This window comes from Capsicum annuum, chromosome 1 (assembly GCF_002878395.1).
Source record: "Capsicum annuum cultivar UCD-10X-F1 chromosome 1, UCD10Xv1.1, whole genome shotgun sequence".
Taxonomy (NCBI): Eukaryota; Viridiplantae; Streptophyta; class Magnoliopsida; order Solanales; family Solanaceae; genus Capsicum; species Capsicum annuum.
The window spans coordinates 153,568,456-153,596,405 of NC_061111.1; the positions used below are offsets into that span (position 1 = coordinate 153,568,456).

The following is a 27,950-nucleotide window of genomic DNA, read 5'->3' on the forward strand; positions in this document are numbered from 1 at the left end:
CAAGCCGCCTCCTCTCTTTTTTTTCTTGCTCGAAAAATCAAGCTTTTATACTTTGAGTTTTAGTTTGTTGAAGTTGAAGTTGAAATTAAAATTATTTGCTGATTGAAATCCAACCAATTTAGGTAAAAACTGTTGTTGATTGATATGAATTAATAAAGTTTATGCCTTGGCAGCTCTTTTGATTCAACTATGGATTGTAATGTCACTTTAGAATAATAATAATTTGTGGAAATTTAGGGAAATTTCATTAACTGAAATGGCAGAAGAGAAGAGTTTAAATGTGAATGAAGAGTCGAATCCAAAGCGGAAGCACAAGCAGAAACATGGCAGGCCAAAGCCATGGGGTGATCCAAGCATTGACCGTTGGAAGATTGAAAAGTTTGATCCAGAGTGGAATCAGAGTGGACTGCTTGAAGTCTCTACCTTTTCAACTCTATTCCCTCAGTACAGAGGTTAGGGAGTTTTATCCATTGTCCAATGAATACTTAAAAAAAGAATGAAATTACTTCATAACATCACTCTTTGCATTACTAATTACTGTACAATACGTTTTGATGTTGGATTAACGAAGACTTGGTAAATCATAAAACTTCACCGCATTAATTCCAATGTCAACTCACTAATTTCATAGTCAAATTCCAAGTTGGAGCTTTGGGTACATTTTAGATTAGTACGGTTAATTGCAAAACCAAAAACCAACAGCAACACCTCAGTTCGAAAATAAGTTGGAGTCGACTTTATGAATCCTCATTTTTTCCTCAGCGCACATAATCATCATCATACCAAACAAAATAAAAGTTGTCTGTAGGGATCTCTTTCTTTCATTGTGCTCTATCTATAACTGAGTCGGCATAGATTCCAAGAATTTATAGGTCTTTCAGAACAACTTTCTTTCGTGTGATTTTAGATCTACCAGGTCCCCTTTTAACAACTTCAATGACCAAAATTTCACACCTACTAATTGTTGCATCTTAGTCAATGCATGCATGATCAAATCGTAAAAACTAGAGTAAATGTGTGTGCAGGGGCTGGTTGGAATTAGGCACCTTAGGAATTTTGATGGAATGTGTGTTCCTTGTAGTGTTTCTCTTATTCCAATAGTTATATATGTTGTTTGAATGTAAATTTTGGTTGGAACATATTAATCGTTTGCTTGCCAATATCTGGATACATGATATGGTTAAACGTAAGTTGAAGTTCTGATAATACCAAATTGAAGAAAGAGAAAGCAATTCCTATATCTATTGGAGTGCCGTTTAGTTGTTTCTTTCTTCAATAATTTGTTAATAAAGAATTGACAATACAAAGTCTGCTGAGCAGGTCGGGATTTTTAATGAATCAATCAGTTAAAATACATTATTGAGTTTCTCCTTATAAATTATCCGTTTACTTGATGATGTTTGCGTTTAACTTTTTCTTGATAAGTATGTCGTTCTACTTTTTTTTTTTGTAAAAAACTAATAATATTTCTTGTGAATTTGTAATTTGAAACATTAGCGTGTGTTATGTTATAATTGAACATTTTTATCAGAGAAATATTTGCAAGAGTGTTGTCCTATTGTAAAAGGTGCCTTGAAAGAATATGGAATTACCTATGAACTGAACATGGTAAGTCATTATAACCCTCATCTATCTCTCTCTCACACACACATACATGTAAAAAAAAAAGAAAATTTCATTGTTGTCTATAACTGGTAGAATACTTCTAGAACTATGTAGTATTTGTTAGTTGGTAAGGTGTTAAATCGTACCAGCGAGCTTGAGAGCGAAGGTTACATACATCTGACTCATGTGTTTTGGCAAGAAGTAAAATTGCTCTCTGCTAACTACAGGATAAACATTCCTGAGTTGGCTAGTGTTTAATGATCCTTAATTAAACAGTATTTATCCAGAATTAAATCTTATTGATGTGCCACCCAAAATTTAGGCTTAACATTGATTCTTTTTGGAACTCGCTGGGGAACTAACACGAGAGGCGTTGCCCATCATGTCATTTTCAACCGCTCATATAATAATGAGCTTGCTGAGTTGAAATAATGAAATCTAAGTTATTGTTGAAAAAATGGATTTCCTCATTGCAAATGGCTATGGATAAAACGTCAAGTTTTTAACAGGATTCTTGATTTGCTCACATTTTTTTAAGAAAAAATGTTTACAAAATCTAATTATGGTGTGAGGGTTATAAAAGCTCATAGATGATTTCTTTCTTGATGTCTCATTTTTTGTTGGGAATGGAAATATAGTGAGTTTCTGGAATGAAAAATGGGTTCTCGACCAACCCTTGAAGATCTCTCATCCAAACCTCTATCGGTGAACTGTGAACCCTGACTCCATAGTAGCACAAAATAGAACTGGATGTTTTGATGGGATTTCAACTTCTAACTCTTCTCTGAAGTTTAAGTGTTTGATGTTTCTTTTCAGTTGGAGCAATTTAACCCTGTAAATAATGTTATTCCCAGATTCCATTAGCTTCCTATCTTTGGTTTAACAGCCAGACTTTTTACTCATTTAAAGAAATGGCTCAGTCCTCTATCTGTAGGCTTTTGTATCTAGGAGCTTTCCCTATATTTTTTTGGTAGCCATGTGAAAATTACCATTAACGAACAAAATCAATAACGCTAAAGAGTTTTTATTCCTACATCCACCTTCTAGGAAGGACGAATGAAGAACAAACCTCTAGCAAAGAAAACTAATTACATAGCCAATTTTCAGCAATAAGGTAATCCTAATGACAAATTAACGTATGCAAAAAGACCCTACTTCTGTGTGCCTTCTTTGATGATCTCAGTAACTCAACTTTTTTATAATTTCTTGTTTGATCTGTATAACTATTTCAGCGGTTTGTATTGTGGTTCCTTTGAATAGCCTCCAATTCCTACCTCTCCATGTGTGGTAAATCATAGCCCCTTAAACCGTTCCTATCACTTAGAAATCATACACAAATGTGCACAGAAAGGATCTCGAGTTCGAGACTAGTGGATTTGTCTATCTAAAGATCTCTTCCATAAAGGGAGTGAAGAGGTTTGGCAAGAAGGAAAAGCTCAGTACTCGATATGTCGGTCCCTTCAAAATTCTCAGTCGCTTCGGTAAAGTAGCTTATGAGCTCGAATTGCCATCAGATCTAGCCTCAGTTCATCCAGTGTTCTATGTTTCCTTGCTTAAGAAGTGCATAGGTGACCCAGTTGTTATAATCCTCACAGAGGGCATAGATGTTCAGAACAATCTCTCTTATGAGGAAATTCCAGTCAAAATCCTAGACTATTAGATTCACAGACTTAGGAACAAAGAAGTTCCTCTAGTCAAAGTTCTTTGGCAGAATCAGTCCGTTGAGGGAGCTACTTAGGAAGCAAAAGCAAACATGCAAGCCAAGTATCCTAACCTCTTCTCCGCGAACTCAGACTCATTTTAAGGTAACATTTTTCCTTAACCTCATTCCATTTCATTTTCAGATTTCCATTACAAACTTGGTACCAAGTACCATTGAATATTCAATCATGCATTCATGTGTCAGTTCAGTCACGTAATCATGTATCAGATATGCAGGCTTAGTATGAGAAATTAATCTTATCAGCTATATCAGTTTCAGTCATGAAATCAAGTTTCAGTTGTGCATGTCCTATATGTACTTCAGTTTATCATTTCTCCCACCTCAATTAGTTTCATTCAAGGTTGAATATTCCCAATGGGGAGATATCGTAAGACCCCGTAAAATTTTGAGTCAAAAATTCATCCCTTAAATCTTCTTAAGGGATCCCAACACTTCAAAAATTTAGCAAAGTTTTAAAGAAATAATCTCATTTTAAGCCTCCAAACTTTGAGTAATTATTTCATGACCTTTCTGACCTCCGTTTGTTGATTTTAAAGTTGATTCATGATGGGGCAAGTCAATTGGGGTTCCCGGATGAGTTTTAGATTTTTTGGACCTAGTTATGACCATGTTCTATTGACCAAAATAGTGAGTCGACACGATGTTGGCGCGCCGCATCACCAATCGCGTCGACAGAGAAATTTTTCCTCAGGGCAATTTCCAGTGAACCGGTGCGATGTTGGCGCGATGCAGTGGTTATGACATTGGTATCCTCGATGCGCCACATCAGCTATAGCGTCACTGTGCACGTTTTTCTATCTTTTAAACCCGCGTCCAGAGGGTATTTGGGTCTTTTTCCCTCAACTCTCAGCCCCTAAAATACAAAATTATCACCTTAAAGAGCAAATAAACTCATTATCTCACAAAATTCTCAAGAACAAAAACCCGAGGTGATTCGATTTCAAATCAAGAACTCAAGATTTCACCATTAAATTTCAGAGATTCTCTAACAAAGGTATGTAAAGTGTTCATCCTAGGATCCCTTCCACCCTTGGAGCCCAAGAAACTATTTTTAAAGTTCAAGTATGTGAATTTCATGAATTTCATGTTGGGTTTGATTATTTTCATATCTATAATAATTAATTGGAATTCAAATCCATGTGTTATGATAAATTTTATGTGGATTAATTGATATATGTGTAATATCCCATGAATCCATGTTTAAACCTTGAAATTGTCAATGTGGATTTGAATTATGATGCTTACTTGTTGGGTAGTGTGGTCTACATATACCATGCTCACTAAGTACTTGATGAATTGCCTATATGAACTAGAAAGAGAAAGAAACCATGCCATGTTAGCTTATATGCAAGTTATTTCATACAAGTGTTTGATAAATTGCCCATGAGAATGGAATGATGCCATGCTATAGTATGCTAACATGTATTCCTCATTCATGTACAAGTAATACATCATAAGTGTTTGTTAAAATGTCTTAATGAGTGAATTATGAACATGTATCCATTGTTGAGCTTTTAAGCTTATGCCATGATTTACATATATTGCTATCGAGTCTTGGGGGTATTTAATACCCGACAATTTAGCTGGTTACCTAAAGACAATGTTATTTTCAAGATAATCTCAGGCATGCCATGACCAGTAGAACTCAGTCAGTTACATGACTCAGAAAAACTTAGTAAATTCAGTATCAGTTCAGTCCCATTCAATATTTAGTTAGATCCTCAGTAAACTTAGTCAGTTATCAGAAACTCAATAGTATTTTGTCAATCAATGGAACTCAGTGAACTTAGTTAAGTTCAGCTCATGTATAAATAGTTCAGTGTCTATTTAGATGGGAGTAGGATTCAGCACCGATTAAACCCAAGGATGGGAACTCACCTACCAGTAGAGGGTGTGATTCTTAGAAGCAATCCTTGTGTTTCAAAACTAGGTAGCTAGCGTAGGTTGAGACATCATAACCTAAAAGTTGAGGGTTGATGAGGTGGCTTAAACTGACAAATGAGGGTCCTACCGTTCATACTCGAGTACCTAGCAGATGAGGGTCACTCTTCAGTGTCTTTATCAGTGGCACGGTAATGACACCCTTCCAACGGAGGTTAGGTTGGACCCCAAATTTATTTAAAAAAGGGGCATGTCGGTTAGATGATTACCTCCCATAGTCTCAGTCTTAGTCTCAGTAATAAAACTCAGATATTTTTTCAAATTCAGGACTGTCAGATATAGTCACTCAGCTCAGTACAGAACTCAGATGGTTCTATTAGAATCAGGACTGTCTGACAAAGTCACTCAGCTAATAGTATACCGGTTATATGAAACTCATGTTATCAGTATTCATATTTAATATTCTGTGTCATCATGATCTCAGTTACAGTTCATGTATTCATACATGTATTCTCACGTAGTCATGTTCAAGTATTCAGTCAGTTATAGTTCATGCATATGAACCCTTGTATTCAGCCTACCCCACTTTATATACCGGTATATTCCCATGTACTGACGCATACTTTGCTTTTGCGCTATGGTGTTGTATACCATAGGTTCAGAAGTACGAGCTCCAGAGCATTAGTAGCATTCCAGATTTTAGCAGTCATAGTCAGTGGTGAGTCCTTATAGTTTAAGGACATGATTATTTCATTACTTCATTATTTCATACTTTGTTAGTTTTAGCAATCAGAGTTAGTTAGGGACTTGTCCCATCAACTCCTCATTCAGACAATTCAGTTTTAATGGCTTTTCAGACTAGATGTTCAGACAGTATTTTTTTTTGTTTTGGTATTGATATACCGTATTTTCAGATGTTATGTTTTTATCTGTATTTCAATATTAAACCTTATGGAAATTTCATCCCATCTACTGGATATTTTAGTATTATTATATAGTTATTTCAGGAGGTACAAGTCATAGGATAGCTAGTGGTCCTTCAGGATTGTTAGCACCGTGTAGCGTCTGGGTTACCAAACTTAGGGCATTAGATAACTCTTCTCTGAAGTTTAAGTGTTTGATGTTTCTTTTCATCTAGAATAATTTAACCCTGTAAATAATGTTATTCCCAGATTTCGTTAGATTTTTGTCTTTGGCTTAACAACTAGACATTTTGTTCATTTAAAGAAATGGCTCATTGCTCTATCTGTAGGTTTTTGTATCTAGGAGCTTTCCCTATATTTTTTTTGGTAGCCTTGTGAAAATTACCATTAACGAACAAAATCAATACAGCTAAAGAGTATTTATTCCTATATCCACCTTCTAGGAAGGGCGAATGAAGAACAAACCTCTAGCAAGGAAAACGAATTACATAGCCAATTTTCTGCAATAAGGTAATCCTAATGACAAAGTAACATATGCAAAAAGAACCTAATTTTGTTGCCTTCCTTGATGATCGCAGTGACTCAACTTTTTTATAATTTCTCATTTGATCAGTATAACTACTTCAGCGGTCTGTATAGTGGTTCCTTTGAATAGCCTCTAATTCCTAGCTCTCCATGTGTGGTAAATCATAGCCCATTAAACCGTTGCTATCACTTCCTTTTAAAACTTCTTCCAGTGCTTCTTTTGAAATTAGCTTTCTCTAATTTCTTTGTACTATTTTTAGCATCTTCTTGATGTCAATCAATAACAGTTACTTCATCAAAATGTTGGATTGTCTGTCATAATTTTTGGATTTTTTGAATAGAATTAGGAGAGTTAAGAATTGTAACCGCTTTCATCTCAAACTCTTCTCAGTACCTTCGTGGTATTGTTAAAATGAAACCTATTCTACATTAACAAGAAAATAAAAAATGAAAAATAGGATGCCTGAGTGATACTGGGTTAAGGTTCCTTATTTGTCATACTTTAACATCTTATTTAGTTATCTACTTAATATCAAGCGATGTTAAGGTTCCGGGGATTTGGCGAAGAAGTTCCCTACGTAGGGAAAACATGTATATCTGTGAAATTTATTATATTGTTAGGGGCTTTAAAGAGAACTGTTCTCTGACATAGAGAAAGTATATGCAAAATACAATATTTATTTCATTGATAGGGGTTGTATATTGGTAATATTTTAAGTTTTTGTGATATGTCGGCAACTTTAAAGAGCATCACACTATCTATTACATTTGACCGGCTGTTATTTATTAGTATTGCTTTTCTATATTTGTCTTCCCATTTTTACTCTCTAATGAATACTAGTATTTTGTCTGCACTTTTGCAAGTAATATTATATGTTTATGTTTTCTTTTGTTGTTGGTCAGGTTGCAGGATCCATGACAGTTTTGACTACTATGAAAACAAGGGATCCTTTTATTATTGTAAAAGCTAGGGATCTGATAAAACTTTTGTCAAGAAGTGTCCCTACTCCCCGTGTTTGTATTTTTTTTTATTCCTGTTGTTCCTCATCATCTATGATTCATTTTTTATACTAGATGCTTGGTTAGAATTTTTTAGTAGTAATCTATAGCACCCCGGATTCTGAACCCCGGATATTACACAGTGCAAACAATCCCACAGGACCACTAGCTAACCCATGACTGGTACTTGCTGCAATAACTGTAACATAATACTGTATAATGCAGAAATAATAGGCTGAAAACTGCCATAGTTTCAATACTGAGCAACATCTGAATAATACAGTATCACAATACCAAAACTAAAGTAAATGTCTGAACATGCTATAGTCTGAAACATCTTGTCTGAAAGCCTCTAACTGTCTAAACTGACTGAATAAGGAGTTGATGGGACATGTCCCCAACTAAATCCATCTACTGAAATATCTAAGTACTATAAGAATAAAATAATCAAATAATCATGTCCTCGAATAAAGAGGACTCACCGCTAAGTCTACTGCTGCAGATTGGATCTGAACTGCTAAGGGTGCTCTAGATATCGTGCTTCTGAACCTATGATATAAAAACCATAGCACAAGAGAAAAGTATACATCAGTACGTGGGAATTTACTGGTATGCAAAGTGGGGTAAGTTGAAGGCAAAGGTTCATATGCATGAACAATACTAACTGACTGAATAACATAAACATAACTACATGAGAATACATTCATGAATACATAACTATAACTGAGGTCGTGATAGTACAGGATACTGAGTTCTGATTACTGATTCTACTGATCACATGGATTTACTAATATCTGAGTTTACAAATACTGAGATACTAAATAACTGATTCTAAGGAGTGACTATTTCTAATAGTCTTGAATTCTGTAGAACTATATAAGTTCTATACTAAAATAGATGACCGTATCTGATAGTCCTGAATCTGTAGGACTATCTGAGTTCTTTACTGAGCTGAGTGATTGTATTTGACAGTCCTGGTTTCTGAGAACTAAACTAATTTTTATTCTGAAGACTGAATCTGAAATTGAGATTGTAGGAGGTAATTATCTAACCAACAAACCCTGAATCTAAACTGGTAAGGTCCAAACTGTAACCACAGTCGGAAGGGTGTCGGTACCGTGCCACGGGTAAAGACAAGATATGAGGAAATCCTCTCTGTTAGGAAGCTCTTTTGTCAACCCTCCTGGAAGGAAAACTCAAATAAGATGTATCATCCTAAGTATGTCAAGAAGGTATCTCAACCTATGCTGGCTAAGTACTTCTGGAATGCAAGGATTGCTTCTAAGGATCACACCCTCTGACTATCAGTGTGACCTCATCCTTGGGTTCACTCGGTGTTGAATCGTACTCCCAACTGGATATACACTGAACTGAGTATATTGGACTGAACTATTATTGATCATACTATTTAACTGAACAGAACTGAGTTCACTAAGTTCCATTATCTAACGGAATACTACTGAGTTCTGTTTACTAACTGAGATTATTGAGACATGAACTGAATACTGAACTGGACTGGAATCATATTGAGACTTACTGAGTTTTCCTGAGTTATATAACTAACTAAATTCTACTGAAAATGGCTTGACTGAGATTATCATGAAACTGACACTGGCTCTAGGCACACAGTTAAATTGTTGGATATTAAATACCTCAAAACTAGATAGCATGATAGGACATGACACTTCTTGAACACATGACCATTTTCTATAATTCATAATGCAATCATTGAGGGATTTCATGAAGCACTTAATATTCATAATCTTGTACATGGATAAGAATGCATTCAAATATATCATGGTTTCACAATTCTAGTCTCACGGGCATTCTATTAAACAATTACAAGAAAACTTTAGCATGGGAGTCATCTTGATCATAAGGATAAAGAATGGATTCATCATTTAGTTCACAATTGAGTCAGAATGCACAATTCTTGTCCACTTACGCATTTTGACAAACACACAGGATGCATAACTTTAGGCTTAGGTATGAACATAAAAATAATACAACATGATCACTTTAATCCAATCAAATTATAGATTTCAACCCACATGCTACATAATTTCATGAAAACACATTAAAGATTCCAACTTGAGAATCATATAACAACATTAACGTAGTCATAATCAACCCACAACATGAACATCATAATTTATGATTTAAAATAGGATTCTTGAACACCAAGGATGAAAGGGATCCTTGGATGAACACTTTACATACCTTGGATGAAAGCTTCTTGAAAATTAAAGGTGAAATCCCTTGAATTTGAATCTTCTATGAAACCCTAGGGCTTGTTCTTGGGAAATTTTGAGAGAAATCAAGTATACGTTGCTCAATTATGGATGAATCTCGTGTTTTGGGTCTATATAAGAGTGGGAAAATGACCCTTTTACCCTCAAGAGTTCAGGGTTGGACTGCAAAAAAATAGCCTAGGGGGAATACCCATGGCAACACCCTTCTTAGAGTGGGAGACTACCCAGGGCGGCGCCCTGCTTAGAGAGAGGGACTAAGTTGGGCGACGCCTCAAAATCGCCTTGAGCTACTATTTTGGAAACCCAAACATGAGCTTATGCTTTTCTAAAATTCCCAAAATTCACCCAAGATGTACTATTGACTTGCCCCACCATGAATCAACTTAAAAATTGACAAATGAAGGTCGGGAAGGTCATGAAATAAATCCTCAATGTTCGAAGACTTAAAAAGAAAAAAAGTCCTTAACACTTGGCTAAAATTTTCTAAGTGTTGGATCCCTTATCAAGCTTTAAGGGGTTGAATTAGACTTAGAATTTTGCGGGATCTTATACTATTTCCCCCTTGGCAGCATTATCCTCGAATGAGATTGGCTAAATCATGAACACTGATAGACTGAACTTTTTTACTGGACATGAACATCTGAAATAAGATTACATAACTGACATGACTGACATGACTGATACACTGAATGTATCATACTGAACATGCATGTCTGATGCATGAGTAACTGATTCATGAATGCATGACTGGGATTAACGATAAGCTAAGTTTTCTTAAATTGAGCATGCATATCTGATGCATGAATAACTGAACTGACTCATGAATGCATGACTGAATATCCAATGGTATTTTATACCAAGTTAATAATTGAAATCTAAGCATGAAATTGAACGAGTTCAAGGAAGACTGTCACCTTAAACTGAAAATGCTAATGAGATTGAGATTAATTAATAAATATGCATGAGCGGAAACATGAGAATATAACTGAGTCTGGAACATGATACATGAGCTGGATATCGTGATCTGTATTAAGCACCTTGAATACGTGGCTTACGACTGGGGTTAAAGTTTGAGGGTGTACTTATGAGTACCCCTTACTCCAAACTAGATTCATTAAGAGAAGAGAGTGGCATGTTTATTTCATGAAAATTTGAAGGATTATAGTGTATCTCCTCCTTGGGACACTATGTCCCTTGAAGAATGCTGGGCTGACTTTGTTGAGCTATTGAGGAAAACTGAGGTGGTGCTCAAGGCACCTACTAGCTAAATCATGACTGAATATCTGGGATCTGAAACTAAGACATGATAAATGAACTAAGCTGAATACGCAACTACTTGGTTGGTCCGTTTTAGAATGATCACATTCATGAGACTCCGGATAGTGTGACTAGATGGAAAGATGGAAAACCACGTTATATGAATTTTGTTCGTCTGACTGCCATGCTGGATTACTGGTTTTACGAACTCACTTATACTGAAACATATACTCAACTACACTCTCTATCTTTGTGCGATACTTTACCTGAGTCTACTGAAGATGTTCGCACAGGCGCTGAGAACGAATGTACTAACATATTAACTTATTTGATTAATTGAATGACTGATACTAGTTACTGGGCATGCAAGGCTGAATTGTACTTAGTCTGAATAACTAGACTAAAACTATAGAGTATTATGTATAAAAGGTAATGGCTGACTGGGAACATAAGGTAACTGAGCATGAATCTCGTGAAAACTGTATTATCTGTAGATGCACGACCAAGTGTGTGACATGGTTTTGAGGTATTCTGTAAATTAAGGTACTAAAACACTAACAACTGAGTATCTGATAACTGTACACGATGCTTAAGTAAACCTGATACTAAACTGAGTTTCTGATATGATTACTGACTTGAAGTTGACACTGTAACTAAGACTGTAACTGGGACTCATATAGAAACTAAATGTTGAGGTCTGATAACTACATGGGGAAGATTGACATATGTCGAGGATCTGATGATTCCTGAATAAATACTATACCAAACTTGACACTTAACTGAGGCCTGAGGGACAGAATATCAATATCATGGATTTATCAAGAGATTTAAATTGAGGGTATACATGATGTAATCTAAATTTATTCGATCGCTAGGAGCGTAGCGTGAGTTGAGGGAACTAAGTATACTATAAAGCATGACATAAGTACATAGTCATGAGCTGCATGACCTAAGTTCAGAGTTTCTGTATTTGTGGGACATGATTCGTACTATTGAGTAAATTAGAACTCCTTATACTAGGAACTATAAGCGTACATAATTTTTGTTAACGTGCACGAATATGGGTGTCATTACATAGAGCTGACATGTAAGGCATGTATAGACATCATGATAACTGAGGTACAAATCTTTATGCTGAGGTAAAGATGGGTTGGGCATTATTCCCACCCATGTCTCCTCTACGTATATTGATATTACTACTGAAATCCAAAAGCCTGACTTCCTGAGATATCATAATCAAGAAGTTCCTGTATCCCTACCGGGCTATGATAAACTTACCTACTGAGGTAGAGACTGAGAAGGGCTCTGCTAGAATTTTGGGACTGACATCGAAATTAACTACTATATAAGGAGTAACAAAATACAAAGAAACTCCTAAATCTAGCAAAGCGTAAACATACAAATAAAAGATCTATAATGTACCAGTGACAACATCAGGAGGATTTTCCTGATCCTGTCGGGACTAAAGTACATAGAGTTTGTTTGGGCGTTGCCCACTAGTAGCACTAGAAGTGGCACCCTACTAATTCGGGCGACCGAACTGAGCTGAAGGACGATCGTGCTGACTTTGAGGGCTAGGCCTAGGACAATCTCAAACTTTGTGACCTGACTCGCCACATCCAAAACATATATCACTGTCGTCTCTACATATACCCTTATGATACTTGCCACACTCTTCGCAAAGTGGATTAGAAAAAATCCTTCTCTCACTACCCTGGGCCTTGGATCCTAGCTCCCCATCCCTACGGTTATTTATAAACTTTGGTACTGGTGCACAAGCTAAAGATAGAACAGGTGCTGAAAACTTCTAACTATGCTGATAACGGTTACCACCCTGCGACCCTGGCTGAGAAAAACTATAATTGCCAGTTTTAGCTCTCTTATTTTCCCTCTCTTTCTTCTTAAGCTTTTAATCCTCAATCTATTGAGCATGGACCATAAGCCTAGATATGTCCATATCCTTAATCAACATCACAACCCTGCACTCTTTGACCACTCTACCCGATACCCAAGACACAAACTTACTTATCCTGGATCTACTATCTGCTACTATATAAGGAGCATACCTGTTTAACTGAGTGAACTTGATGGAGTATTCATTTATGCTCATGCTACCTTGTCTGAGGTTGATGAATTCTAATACTTTGGCTTCTTTCTGCTCTAGGGGAAAGAACCTATTTAAGAAGGTTGTAGCAAATTCTTCCTATTCTATGGGCTCTGCATCTGTACCTCTATCTACCTTTCACTACTTAAACCACGTATGGGCCACATCTTGTAGCTGATAGGTGGATAACTCAACACTCTCATTGGAAGCCACTCGCCTGATATCTGTGACTTTCTGGACTTGATTGAAGAACTCTTGCGAAGCCTCTTCAGATTTAGAACTTGAAAATAGGGGAGGATTTATTCTAGTAAAGTCTTGAATCCTAGCTGCAGTAGAATTAACCACTGGGTTATCTGGAACAGTAGCTAGTCGTTCATTCTGAGCTGTGATCGAATTGGCTAGAGTAGTGAATGCAATCCTGAATTCTATATGAGAGACATGCTCTTCCAAGGGATCTTCCTGAATACGATGAGGTGTTGACTGATTACCGTTTCTTCTTTCATTAGTCCTTTTGGGAGTCATGTTCTATAAATGAAAGGAAGAAACAAATTAGACTGAGAGTTTAACTGGAGCTCATGCTCACTCTCATAACATGAATACTGAAAGAAGGGAAACTATTCCTAAAATATCTCATAGCCTCTTGTACATAAGTGTGGCACGCTACACACCCATGCACAAGACTCTACTATATATGCCTTTCAGACTTCCTAGGACACTATTAAACCTTAGGCTCTGATACCAAGTTTGTAATGCCCCGAATTCTAAACCCCAGACATTACACGGTGCTAATAATATCGAAAGACCACTAGCTAACCCATGACTGGTACCTGCTACAATAACTATAACATAATATTGTATAATGCAGAAATAATGACCTGAAAATTGCCATAAGGTTCAATACCGAATAACATCTGAATAATACGGTATCATAATACCAAAACTGAAGTAAATATCTGAATATGCTATAGTCTAAAACATCGAGTCTGAAAGCTGCTAACTATCTAAACAGTCTGAATAAGGAGTTGATGGGACATGTCCCCAACTAACTCCATCAACTGAAATATCTAAGTACTGTAAGAATGAAATAATCAAATAATCGTGTCCTCGAATGAGGAGGACTCGCTGCTAAGTCTACTACTGCGGATAGGATCTAAACTGTTAAGGGTGCTCTAAAGTTCGTGCTTCTGAACCTATGGTATAATACACCATAGCACAAGAGAAAAGTATGCGTCAGTACGTAGGAATGTACTGGTATGCAAAGTGCGGTAAGTTGAATTCAAGGGTTCATATGCATGAACAATACTAACTGACTAAATAACATGAACATGACTACGTGAGAATACATGCATGAATACATAACTGTAACTGAGGTCATGATAGTACTGGATACTGAGTTCTAATTACTGAGTCTATTAATAACATAGATTTACTGATATCTGAGTTTACTAATAGTAGGATACTGAATAACTAATTCTAAGAAGTGACTATTTCTGACAGTCTTGAATTATATAAAACTATATAAGTTCTATACTGAAATAGATAATCGTATCTAATAGTCCTAAATCTGTAGAACTATCTGAGTTTTTTACTGAGCTGAGTAACTGTATATGACAATCCTGGTTTTTGTAGAACTGGACTGAGTTCTATTTTGAAGACTGAATCTAAAACTGAGACTGTAGGAGGTAATCATCTAACTGACATGACCTGAATCTAAATTGGTAGGGTCCAACTTGTAACCCTAGCTAGAAGGGTGTCAAAACCATGCCACGAGTTAAGACAAGTTATGAGGTAACCCTCTCTGTTAGGAAGCTCTTACGTCAACCCTCATAGAAAGAAAACTCAAATGAGATGTATCAACCCTATTCTGTTAAGGAAGTATCTCAACCTACGTTGGCTACGTAGTTCTGGAATGTAAGGATTGCTTCTAAGGATCACATCCTTTAAATGTCAGTGTGTGCCCTCATCCTTAGGTTTACTCAGTGCTGAATCCTACTCCCAACTGAATAGACACTGAACTAAGTATACTGGACTGAACTTATTGATCGTACTATTTAACTAAACTAAACTGAGTTCACTAAGTTCCATTATCTCACAGAATACTACTGAGTTCTGTTTACCAACTGAGATTACTGAGACATGAGCTGAATACTGAACTGGACTGGAATCATATTGAGACTTACTGAGTTTTCCTGAGTCATGTAACTGATTGATTTCTACTAGATTATACTGAACATATAATGACTGAGATTATCATGAGACTGACACTGGCTTTAGGCACACAGTTAAATTGTTGGGTATGAAATACCCCCAAGAATAGATAGGATGAAACTAAATAGGACATGACGCTTCTTGAACTCATGACCATTTTCTACAATTCATAATACAATCATTAAGGGACTTCATAAAGCACTTGATATTCAAAATCTTGTACATGGATAAGAATGCATTCAAATATATCATAGTTTTGCAATTCTAGTCTCATGGGCATTCTATCAAACAATTATAAGACATAACTTTAGCATAGGAGTCATCTTGATCATGAGGGTAAAGTATGGTTTCACCATTTAGTCCACAATTGAGTCATAATGCACAATTCTTATTCACTTAGGCATTTTGACAAACACATAGGATGCATAAATTTAGACTTAGGCATGAACATCAAAATAATACAACATGATCACTTTAATCCAATCAAATCATAGATTTCAACCCACATGCTACATAATTTCATGAAAACACATTAAAGATTCCAACTTGGGAATCATACAACAACATCAACAAGGTTATAATAAACCCACAACATAAACATCATAATTTATGATTTAAAATAGGATTCTTGAACTCCAAGGATGAAAGGGATCCTTGGATGAACACTTTACATACCTTGGATGAAAGCTTCTTGAAAATTAATGGTGAAATCCCTTGAATTTGAATCTTCTATGAAACCCTAGGTCTTGTCCTTGGGAGATTTTGAGAGAAATTAAGTATATGTTGCTTAATTATGGCTGAATCTCGTATTTTGAGGCTATATAGGAGTGGTAAAATAACCCTTTTACCCTTAAGAGTTCGGGGTTGGACTGTAGAAAAATAGCCCAGGGGGAATACCCAGGGTAGCGCCCTGCTTAAAGAGAGGGACTAAGCTGGGCGGCACCTTAAAATTGCCTTGAGCTACTATTTTGGAAATCCAAACATGCCCTTATGTTTTTCAAAAAATCCTGAAACTCACCCGAGATGCACTATTGACTTACCCCATCATGAATCAACTTAAAAATTGACAAATAAAGGTCGGGAAGATCATGAAAGAAATCCTCAAAGTTCGAAGACTTAAAAAGAAACTAAGTCCTTAACACTTAGCTAAAATTTTCTAAGTGTTGGATCCCTTATCAAGCTTTAAGGGGTTGAATTAGACTTAGGATTTTTCACTAACATACTAACTTATCTGATTAACTGAATGACTGATACTGGCTACTGGGTCTACAAGGCTAAAGTATACTTAGTCTGAATAACTGGACTGAAACAATAGAGTATTATGCATAGAAGATAATGGATAACTAGGTAACATAAGGTAACTGAGCATGAATCTTATGAAAACTGTATTATCTGTAGATGCATGACTAAGCGTGTAACATAGTTCTGAGGTATTCCAACTTGGGAATCATATGACAACATTAACATGGTCATAATCAACCTACAATATGAACATCATAAGTTATGATATAAAATAGGATTCTTGAACTCCAAAGATGAAAGGGATCCTTGGACGAATACTTTACATACCTTGGATGAAAGCTTCTTGAAAATTAACGGTGAAATCCCTTGAATTTGAATCTTCTATGAGACCCTAGGTCTTGTGCTTAGGAGATTTTGAGAGAAATCAAGTATATATTGCTCAATTATGGTTGAATCTCTTGTTTTGGGGCTATATAGGTAAGGGAAAATGACCCTTTTACCCTCAAGAGTTCAGGGATAGACTGTAGAAAAATAGCCCAGGGGAATACCCTGGGCGGCACCCTACTTAGAGCGGAGGAATACCCAGGGTGGTGCCCTGCTTAGAGAGGGGGACTAAGCTGGGCGGCGCCTCAAAATCGCTTTGACCTACTATTTTGGAAACCTAAACATGCCCTTATGCTATTCCAAAAATCTCAAAAATAACCCGAGATGTACTATTGACTTACCCCATCATGAATCAACTTAAAAATCGACAAACAAAGGTCGAAAAGGTCACAAAATAAATCCTCAAAGTTCAATGGCTTAAAAAGAAACTAAGTCTTTAATACTTAGCTAAAAAATTTTAAGTGTTGGATCCCTTATCAAGCTTTAAGAGGCTGAATTAGACTTAGTATTTTGCGGGGTCTTACATAATTAGTAAATAGCATTATTTTAGAAGTGAGCCCTGCTTCTATTCATGGAATGGTGCTCACTTTGTTTCAAAACCAGGAAAGGCTTGACTTTTGTTTTAATCAATAATCCAGGGGAGGTTTAACTTATCGAGTTGTTGTTTATGTGTTGAATTATAAAGTTATTTACCATCTTTATGTTTAATTTGATCAGCAGTTGTCTTATGCTTAATCAGAATGGTTTGCAAAGGAAAGGATTTTTTTTAAAAAAGTGGGAGGCTTTGGTATATGGCTGCTATCAAGTAATGGTTCAAAAATTTCTTAAGTCACTTTTGCGTGATATTTGAGATTTATGTGTCATTTTATTTTCTTAGCAGAACATATATCTTCATTTTGCTTGTATTTTGCTTCGCAGAAAGAAGATCTGCACTCAGCTACCTATTGCATATAGTTCAATGACCATCTATTCTACTTTTCTATTACGTTATTTTTGTTTTTCACTTTGTCTGATCGTTGGTATAATAGAAGAGAAGAAAATACATTCATTTATCAACATGTTTGTTGTTCCTGTCTCCTCTGGAATTTGAATGTCAAGTTGGAGGATTGCTTCACTATATTTATGTGTTCTTTAAATCAACCAATAGTCTCTTCAACTGTTGTTTAACTCTAAATGATATTTACTTGTACAGGTTGTCAAAATCTTGAATGATAAGATGCAATGTGACATCATTAAGATCAGCAATCGGGTTTACAACAAGGTGTGGTATGCTCATCCCTACTCAAATTAAGTACATATATTTCAACTTTGTCTTTTATCTAACGGATAATTTTGATAATAATATGCATTACTATGGTTGTCAAATTTGTTGTTGGACGCTCGTAGAGTAAAAATGTTCCTTCACTATATACACACACTCTTGATAAGTATGTTCATCCACAATATTATATTTTTTGATAAGTATGAAAGGGCTCGCAGCCCCCCTACTCGTCGCATACATATTTGTTCTCCCATCGTGCATATCCCTTTGCCTTGAGAAAACTCGAACCTCAATCTCCTTAGCATAAAATTTGTTTCTAGGTTTGCCTATTTACCAGTTCTTCACTAAAGTATCTTGAATTGCACCATATGCAGTTAGATTGATATGTTCTTTTTGCCTTGTTGATTATCACTATTGTGTCAAAGGTACTAGTAAAGATGGATATGATTTCTAAACTTACAATATAAATTTAAGTTATTAATTATTATTCTTATGCATATTATATTTAAGATATTATTTCTTATGCATCTTGAAAGAATGTTTAGCTTCTCCGATTAAAGACTGCTTTGTCCATTCCATTTTATATGACAGTGTTTTACTAGATATATAGTTTAAGATGCTAATATATAGTGATATTTATATACTATATATATCTTGGATTAATGTTAGGGGAAAAAGTGTTAAAGTAGTGGCTGCAAAGGAAATTTCATAGGAATGACATCACAAAAAAGTCAAAACATTGAATGCCTAAACTTGTACAAGTTATAGAGAATGATATTGTTAGTCGAATAGTGTCAAACATATGTCCCAGAAAAGGAAACAGTGTCATTCAATTTTGAATCAAGATAAGTAAAATAGTTATAATGGGAATTGGATGTAATGCTCATCGTCACATAATGAATTATTTAGGTATTCACGGCATGTGCATTTGGTTGGCGTTGTCTAAACTCATGTGTTTAAACTCTAATTTTTTTTCAGGATCGTTTTATGAAACGCAGACAATATCTTGTTGGTCCCAATTCGTCAACTTTAAAGGTTAGTGGATTGGGTTCTGCACCTTTCTAGGAAAAGAGCAACTAGCTAGGAGAACTTCCTATGTACGTTGTTGTTGTGTAGGACTTGGACAATAATATTTTTGTCAAAACACTGTTCTCTTGACCAAAGACCATTTTATCAAGGAGTATTTCTTATTTCTTTGCTTAGGCCAGGCATGAACTATAGAATATTTGTACTGTGTTTGTTACTAGTCAGGATGAATTATTTATTTATAGTGGATGGACCAACTTCCAACAAGAAGACTTTTCCATAATATTTAATGATAAATTTGTGATTTTGAACTGCCAAATAATTAAATTGAACTTCTAGAGAGTAAATAATCTACCTCACTACCAGAAATTGGATCTATGGCAACAAGTTTTTAAGCAACGGTTCATAAATCGTTATTGTAGATAGTCTATTGCAACGGTTACAACCGTTGTTAAAAAGTTTGATTCTAATACCACAATTTAATAACACAATTGTTGCCACTAATTTATAACCATTGCAATAGGCATCCCTATAACAATAATTTATGAATAGTAGCTACAAAATAATCTATGGCAACACGTATATTTATCAATTACAACAGTTATTAAATCTCTGTATTTCCCCCTCTTATTTGTATAACCCGCCAAAAGCAAAAAAAATCTAATCCCTTTTCCCTCTTTCTCCAATTTTCTCTCACTAAACCAAAAACAAGTTAGAATACGCATTTTTGACCTCCAATTGTTGCGCTGAAGATGAAATTGCCATTATGAACTCGTCTGTTGAAGGGAATTTCTGAAGGGAACTTCAACTTTTACGATCATCTTCTCTCCAGTCATGGTTGCAAAAAAATAATCTATAACAAATTTAGGTTTCTGGGGTAATTTCCCATCAAATTTTATTGCCAATTTTTGGTTTGGAGCTTCGGCGAGGTGGCGCCATCGTTGTCAGAAATTGCCACTAGCGGTAAAGCTTTCGATCTAAAATTGGAAATGTTTGTCTTCGTATTTTTAGGGATTTTTGGTGGGTTGTACTTACTGTTGGTCTATCTTGTGTTCGTCTAATGTAACACACGTGGTGGTTTTTTGTAGTTCACAAGCAATCACTAGACGTAGCTATTATTTCACAGGGGAAAAGCCGGTTTTTCAGTGTGTTAATGCTCTCTTGGGGTATTACATCTTCAGCTTTGTGTTTTTTCCTATAATTAAGTATTTAACGAATTAGAATAGACAATTATAGTTGATATTGATATTATATTGATGTTGGAGTTTTCTTGTTTTCCAGGTGTAATAGCTGGTATTGATATCCAGTCTAAGAAGCATAGATGGATGGCTAGTGCTCTAATAGATTTTTATGTACGTTTACTATCTGTTTCCTTTGAGTAGATCATAGTGCATTTATGGCAGTAATACTGGGTACTTTGAGTACACGGGGTTCCTTTAAAGCATATCATTATGCTCGTTAAATTTAGTCCGATACTATTTGGCCAGGGAATGCAACGAACATTCCGGCTTAGGAGGTACAATAGTTGTATAAAATTTATGGCTGCACTAGGTTATGAATCTTTTGGTGAACCAGTTGAACTGGAAGGTGAAACCATTAGTAAAGTTAAATCAAATTTCATTTAGCACAAGTGATATCATGGTCCTGCTTTGCATAGAAAACACATTAGCCTATCTATATAATCCTAGCTAATACATTCTTATTGTAATTTCACAGAAGCACTAAGCTGCAACTATTTTAACTTCCAATACGTGCATTATAACTTAGTGTTTTTGCAGTTTTCAAATGGTTACTTGGACTTAGTGGTGATAAAAGGAGTGCCCAAAGTTAACATTGCTATGGTTGATGACCGAGTTAAACAAAGGCGGTCATGTAAAATTACCACATGTCTTGTACTTTAAGGTAAATCAATACACTCCTTTCATTTCTTCCATGACCATTACATTAATGGCAGTTAGGTCAAGCTTTACCTTCTATCCACTAGGGACCTTTATCCACCAATACATTCTTTACCCTACTAACATCATCGCAAGGGTCGAGGAGCTATCCAAACAGCAGAAAAGGGAACAACCAGGTGTTCCTGATAGGTCTATCAGCTTTCCAAAGGTTCTAGCTCTCAGTAGCACCTTTGATGTTCTGTGGCATCACCCATTTGAGTTGTTGCTAGGTTGTTCGGTAATGCGATCTGTGTGATATGTAGTTGTTTTTTTCTCTTTTAACTGTCAAAAAAGCTTATCCAGTATGTAGAGGTGGCTTTATTTTTTTAATTTAGTAGGCTTGATTATGTCTGCGCTACCCATTTCTTTGTGATAATGAGTGCGGATGAATTATAAATACACAATTTAAAAAAATATATATATATTTGGATCGAGTGTAATTGTTTCTTAGCATTGGTGCACTCTTACTTGTTGTAGGTGGATCCTTGACCACCTAGTATAATCATTTGGGTGGCATTGTACTATGTATTAGTTTGATTTGGGTTAGAGCGATTTGTCCTACTTCTGGATTTCATTTTTTCTGGTTCTCTAGCTTCTAGATCTTTTGTGTGGCAGTTCCATAATGAGTAGTTACCGTGCAGGCAAATTAAATATGTACATTACATGTGAGTTTCAGTTAAGATGTTTGCTAATATGATCAGTGTGATATGAATTTGTTTCTTGCTCATAAGCATCTTAATTGGTATTCCTATCTTCTATCTTTGTCTACGGATGAAGTAATGTGATATTACATTGACTGGCCTTTATGCTAGTAGATATATATCTTTTCTCATAGTTGGTAAAACTTTTTTTTCCATAATCCCTATGGCTCTTGCTTATTTCACTCCTCAATCAGGCTTCTAATTAAATAAAGAAAAAATATGATAATGGATATAATTATGAGGTGTAAATGTCCCTTATCTTTGGGAGGGAGCATACTATTTTCTGATTCTTCATTTCTCATTTATTCCTTATCTTATCTTAGATTGCTTTATTTTGAGCCGGAGGTCTATCGAAAACAGCCTCTCTATCTCATATTTGAGGTAGTGGTATGAATTGGTATACTTACCCTCCCCAGACCCCACTTGGTGGGAATATACTGGGTATATTTTTGTTGTTGTTGAAAGGCACACTTCCTTTCTATTTCTATTGTCTTTTCTCGCTTCAATTTTTCTAATCTGAACATATTTGATAACGTCTGTTACTCGTCTTTGAAACATCCATTCAGTCACAATGAGATGTACAAGACTGTCAGAACTTCTCAAAAAGTTCATATTCATCCTTAATTTGTGTTGTTCAGGTACTTACACATTATATTTTTGTTGAAATTTTAGAGCATTAGTAATTTTGTTAACATTGTGTTGTTGAATCTAAAGTCTAGTGAAGCCGTGTGGGGCTCTTTCGATTCACTAGCATTGTTGCCTTGTTATTCATCTCCTTTTCTTGTTCAAAACACAAACTCAAAGTCTAGTGAAGCCGTGTGAGGCCTATTTCAATTCACTAGCAAATTATTGTTCATCTTGTTGTTCTGCTACTGCTCGTTCATGGATTCACCAATATTATTCTTATTGTTTAGGCTATTCTTTATTTTTGTTCTATCTTTTGCCCTTGCTCTAGCTTGATTCCTCGATTCCTTTGCAACAACTGGATGAAATATTTTCCTACGAATCGACTTAACCTTCTTCTTCTATTGCTTGTGAACAACATTATTAGTATTATTAGTTGCAGATTCATTAATTACACCGGATATAACTTCACATGACTCTGAAGGAGATGATGCACTAATTGATATAGTGTCGTTGCAGTTTTCTTTGTTTATTTTTTGGAGCTCGTTGATTGCTGATTTTGACTTTATGAGTAGCCACTCGTAGTCACTCCACTATTTTACTGGCCTTATCAAACCCGAGTAAGCCTTGTAAATTGAAGAATTTGTGAGTTATTTCGAGTGAGGTTCATTCTTCAGTCTCTAGGGTCGTGAGTCGTGTTAATATTGTTGTGTCTATCTTTCTTTGAAGCACCCACACCAGCACCAGCAGCGCACTTATTGTTTTTCCTATGCATAGTACTAGTAGTGGTATTGCTCATCTCATCCTTCTTGTTCTTGCTGCTTTTTAGTACTAATTCTTCATGATCTTCTTTTTCCTGTTTGTTTAATTTGTTGGAATCTTCTTCTACCATAATACTGGTATCGAGATTATACTGATCATGAGGGGGTTGGGAGAAATGAAGGTCATGAAAATATTGGACAAATTCGGGTTCGTATTGCATTTAAGGAGATGGAATATCTATGTTGAAGTAAGAAGAGGAATTGATAATATTGGGGCTGTAATTGCCAGAAGGTTGCATCTTAAAAAATCTTGATAAGGTGGCTATATGGTGGGACTGGAGCTTGAGAAGGACAAGTAAGCTCTTCTTCTTTCTTGTGTATATCAATTTTAATAAGCTAGCTAGCTGCATCAACAAAAGGAAAACAAAGTTGAATTAATTGAGACTCTTTTATTTAAGTGAGACTTGTCCTGTATAATCCTCTTGTATATATATTAATTTTTAATTATAAGAGAGACAGAGAAAAAGTGGGAAAAGAAATGTAATGTTTTCTTTAAAATATGTTGATGATAGCATAGCTTTATGGTTGAAAAAGACAGGTGAATGTGTGGTTTTACATGTATATTGCTTGTTATATTCTTAATTATACATGATAGTAATAATAACTATGCGATAGGTAGTGGCTAACTTTTTGTGTTTGTGCGAGTGTAAGCATTATTAATGTATGTAAGTTAGCAAGGTGGAATATGTAATTAAGACAACCATGGTGGTGTATATATGTTGTTGTTGACAAAGAAAAAGAGAGAATGAGATAAAGAAGTCATGTTATTGTACCTGCAGAGAGACAAAGAGAGAGGTGTAATTGTACCTCCATCTTTTCAAAAATGCCCCGTATTATAGCTAGCTAAAGCTAAAGAAGTTTTTAAGTATAAAAGGCAAATGGGAAAAAAAGAGTAGAGGGGACATATAGTCCTTGTTATATAGTTACATACAATTGATTTTATGTGAAGTGAAGGGATATGTAGAGCTACTAAAGACTTCTCAAATTTTTACATGGACAATGTCAAAATATATACATATGTACACATAAAAGGTCATTTAAAAGGTAGTTACCAGTGGATGGTAACGTTGTAACGAGTTCGATTAACGACAGTAATAGCCAGTGTATCTCCGTTTCGAACTGTCAAGGTTGGTCCTGGAAATTGCCCATTGATTGTGATTACATTCTTGGTTCTGCAAAGCCTTGTTACACTTTTTTCTTGAACCTGTTTTTTTTTTTAAAAAACTATTCCATGATAATATTGAAATTTTTTTCTAAATTACAAGATAAAATTGTGAATGGATACTTACAATAAATTCATAGTTGTGAAATTCTGCATTAGCAAAAGTAGACAGTAGTGAAATGCATGAATTTGTAGGAATGTTTTAGGCAACTTAGTCTAACTATATGGTAGATTTGGTGTAACTACTTGCAATTTTATTTTGATAAAGTTTTCTGAAGTGGCTTTATTGCTTATTGTTTGTATTTTTGAGGCAGTTGCATTTGAAAAAGTTCATATTCCCTGTGACAACAATGTGAAACAATTTTACATTGAGGAGGACATTGACAAAGATTAATGACACGATTTTATTTTTTTGTAGGTGGAGAAAATAAAGAAGCAAATGAGGAGAACATTGAAGAACGTTAAGAAGATTTTAGATGGTTTTTGTAACTTGTTCTAGGACATTTTTGAAATCGACAGCACATTGAAACTTATGTCAATAGTTTATGGATATTAACTACTATGGCAAGCTTATATTTTGAATATACAATTTTAATGATGAACATTGATAACGTACTGTTTTGTAATTCTATATCTTTTCATGTATTTTAGTTTATTGGTATTTATTATTCGTTTGTCATTGCAGGGATACATATTTTTGTAGCACATTAAATTGTTGCAATAGCAACTTCGAACCATTGCTATAGAAAATTCAATTCAACTATTACGGCTATAGCAACAGCCTGTAAATGTTGTGATAGCTCATTTAAAGTCACTAAATAGTGTAGCACTAACCATAAAATTGTTGCAATAATATGATTAACTGTTGAAATTGATAAAAATAACCGTTGCATAAGACCCTATGGCAACAACTTTTAAACCATTGCTATAGAGTTTATGTTACAAAAAAAACTGTAGCATTAATGACAAAACTGTTGCAATAGTGTCAACTGAGTTGTGTAATATATTTATTTAACTGTTGCAATAGATATAATAACCATTGCATAAAATTCATTGGCAACAGTTTATTTCGTTTCAATTGATGTCAAATAAGTGTTGCGATAGTGATGGTAAAAACCGTTGCTACAGCCATGTATAGCAACGGTTTATGAAACTGTTACAAAAACCGTAGCAGTAGACCGATCGCCACGCGACCTGATGAAACAGTTTGTTAACTATCGCAATACCTCTACAACAACGGTTTACTCATCTACTGCAACGGTTTTGCCTGTGTTGCCATAGACCAAATTTCTGGTAGTGCCTTCTTATGGATAATTATTTTATTGCTCCTTTATGTTAGTTGTTAATCATGGGTATTGCCAGGTAAACTGATGACCCTTGACCAGAACCAGGTGAGATTTAGTCCTACCCTCCTACCTTCACCAGCGACTCATCCAGATCTAATAATCTATAGAATATAGAGATATAGATTGCATGAATGTTGGTGAATATCTGATAAATCATTCCGAGTTATTACCTTCTGACATATAGCTTGATATATATCACTTTGAATGTAGGCACTGGATATTTTGACTGGTTGCTATATCTTTGTCCAGGTATATTCGAATGATAACTTGTTATACATGTAAACTGGCAATTTGGTGCTGTTTTTCTTTTCTTGTTTTATATTAAAGCTTTTTCTTATCATTGAATCTTAGAGTGCATGATATAAATATTCTTGTCAAAATTGAGAACAAACCTGAATCTTGCTTTGAATTGAGTAAGGAAACACAGTTGCTGCTATAGGTTCCTTTAAAGGTCTAAAACAAGTGAGGAGGATTGTAGAGGACTATCTACTGAAAAAGATACATCTGCTACATCATATCAAGGTAAATGAGCAAGTGCATGATAATTAAAAATGAATTTCATGGGGTCTGCGGTTATATATTATGTTCTGGCTAAAATATCTGATAATTCACTTTTGCTGGCATATCTTCAACCATAGATCCTTATGCTGAAGAGAGAGCTTGCAAGAAATCCAGCTCTGGCTAGTGAGAACTGGGACAGATTTCTTCCGCAGTTTAAGAAGTAAGTCATCCTTTCATATGGTGTTGAGTCAGATTAATTTTTTAATCTGTTGTGCCAATTTTAAACCTTGAATATTATTTTGTTCGTCTTTATCCATTCAGGAAGAACATTAAATAAAAGAAAGTTAAGACCAATGAAGAAAAACCATATATGCCTTTCCCACCTCCTCATCAACCTAGTAAGGTGAGTTGCTATTTTGGCCATATCTTTGTCCGTTTATTTTGTTTGACTTTTCTTTTCTCTATCTCTATTTGATATGTAGAGTTTTAAGCATAATAAACCATTTTCAGTATGCTCCAGTACTGTGTAATTGTCATTAGACAATTACTAGAAGTCTGGCATGGTGCTGTAATTAGTTTTTCTATTGAATCCTGCTATTGCTTTGCTTTGTTATTATCTCACTGGCGTTCACTGGATTTTGTGGTTTATTTATTTTGATCTTTAAATGTCTATTGTCTCCTCTTTTTCGGTGACAAGGATCTATTAAGATATATCCTTAACAACTGAAAAGTGGTGAGTACTTCTTAAGTGACAAGAAGAAGTTGGCAAAGCAGTGAGAAGAGAAGCAAGTAAAACAGGCTGAGAAGGTTGCTGAAAACAAGAAAAAATGGGAGCAAGCTTTTGTTCCACCTGAGGTTTGTATTCATATAATCTCATCAGGGCATGTTTGTTTTTGCACCCCATATATACATTTTCTCTTAAACATTGTTTGTGTGCACTTCTGCAGGAACCAAAAACACATAACCAAGATATGTCCAACATTGATAAAGAGGGTGTCATTGCCATGGCATCATTATTGAAGGTATTTCCATGATGCTTATATATATGTGTGTGTCTTGATTTTGATCCTTGTGTGTCTGGAATTTGATTCTTGGATTGCTAATGATATGATGCACATTCATATTGGTGTTGCTGCAGAAAAAGGCGAAGGAGTTCAGGAAGCAAAAATCAATTGGCAAGATTGATGCTAAGGAATTTATTGCAGGTCCTAACAAGCCATCTAAAAAGAAATCGAAGAGCTTTAGATAAGTACTACTTAGAAAGTCTGCTTGAACTAGAAGATATGCTGTCAAATTTCAACTGTCTGTGGAAAAGAAAGTAATTAGCTGTTGGTGATTATGATTGCCGGAGAAAGTCTTGTAATACTCGCAGAGTGCAAATTGCTCTTGTCACTGTGTTGCATCTTCATTCAGCCACCATTTTGACCTTAATAGTACTTTCAAGTTAGGTAACATTTTTGCCAAACAA

The 27,950-nt window shown here is 35.3% G+C and overlaps 2 pseudogenes; one reads left to right on the forward strand and one right to left on the reverse strand.

Moving 5' to 3' along the window:
• The first annotated feature begins 256 nt into the window (after positions 1-256).
• LOC107858939 lies at positions 257-27,895 on the forward strand (annotated as a pseudogene).
• Positions 22,834-23,764, reverse strand: LOC107856503 (annotated as a pseudogene).
• Positions 27,896-27,950: the final 55 nt, after the last annotated feature.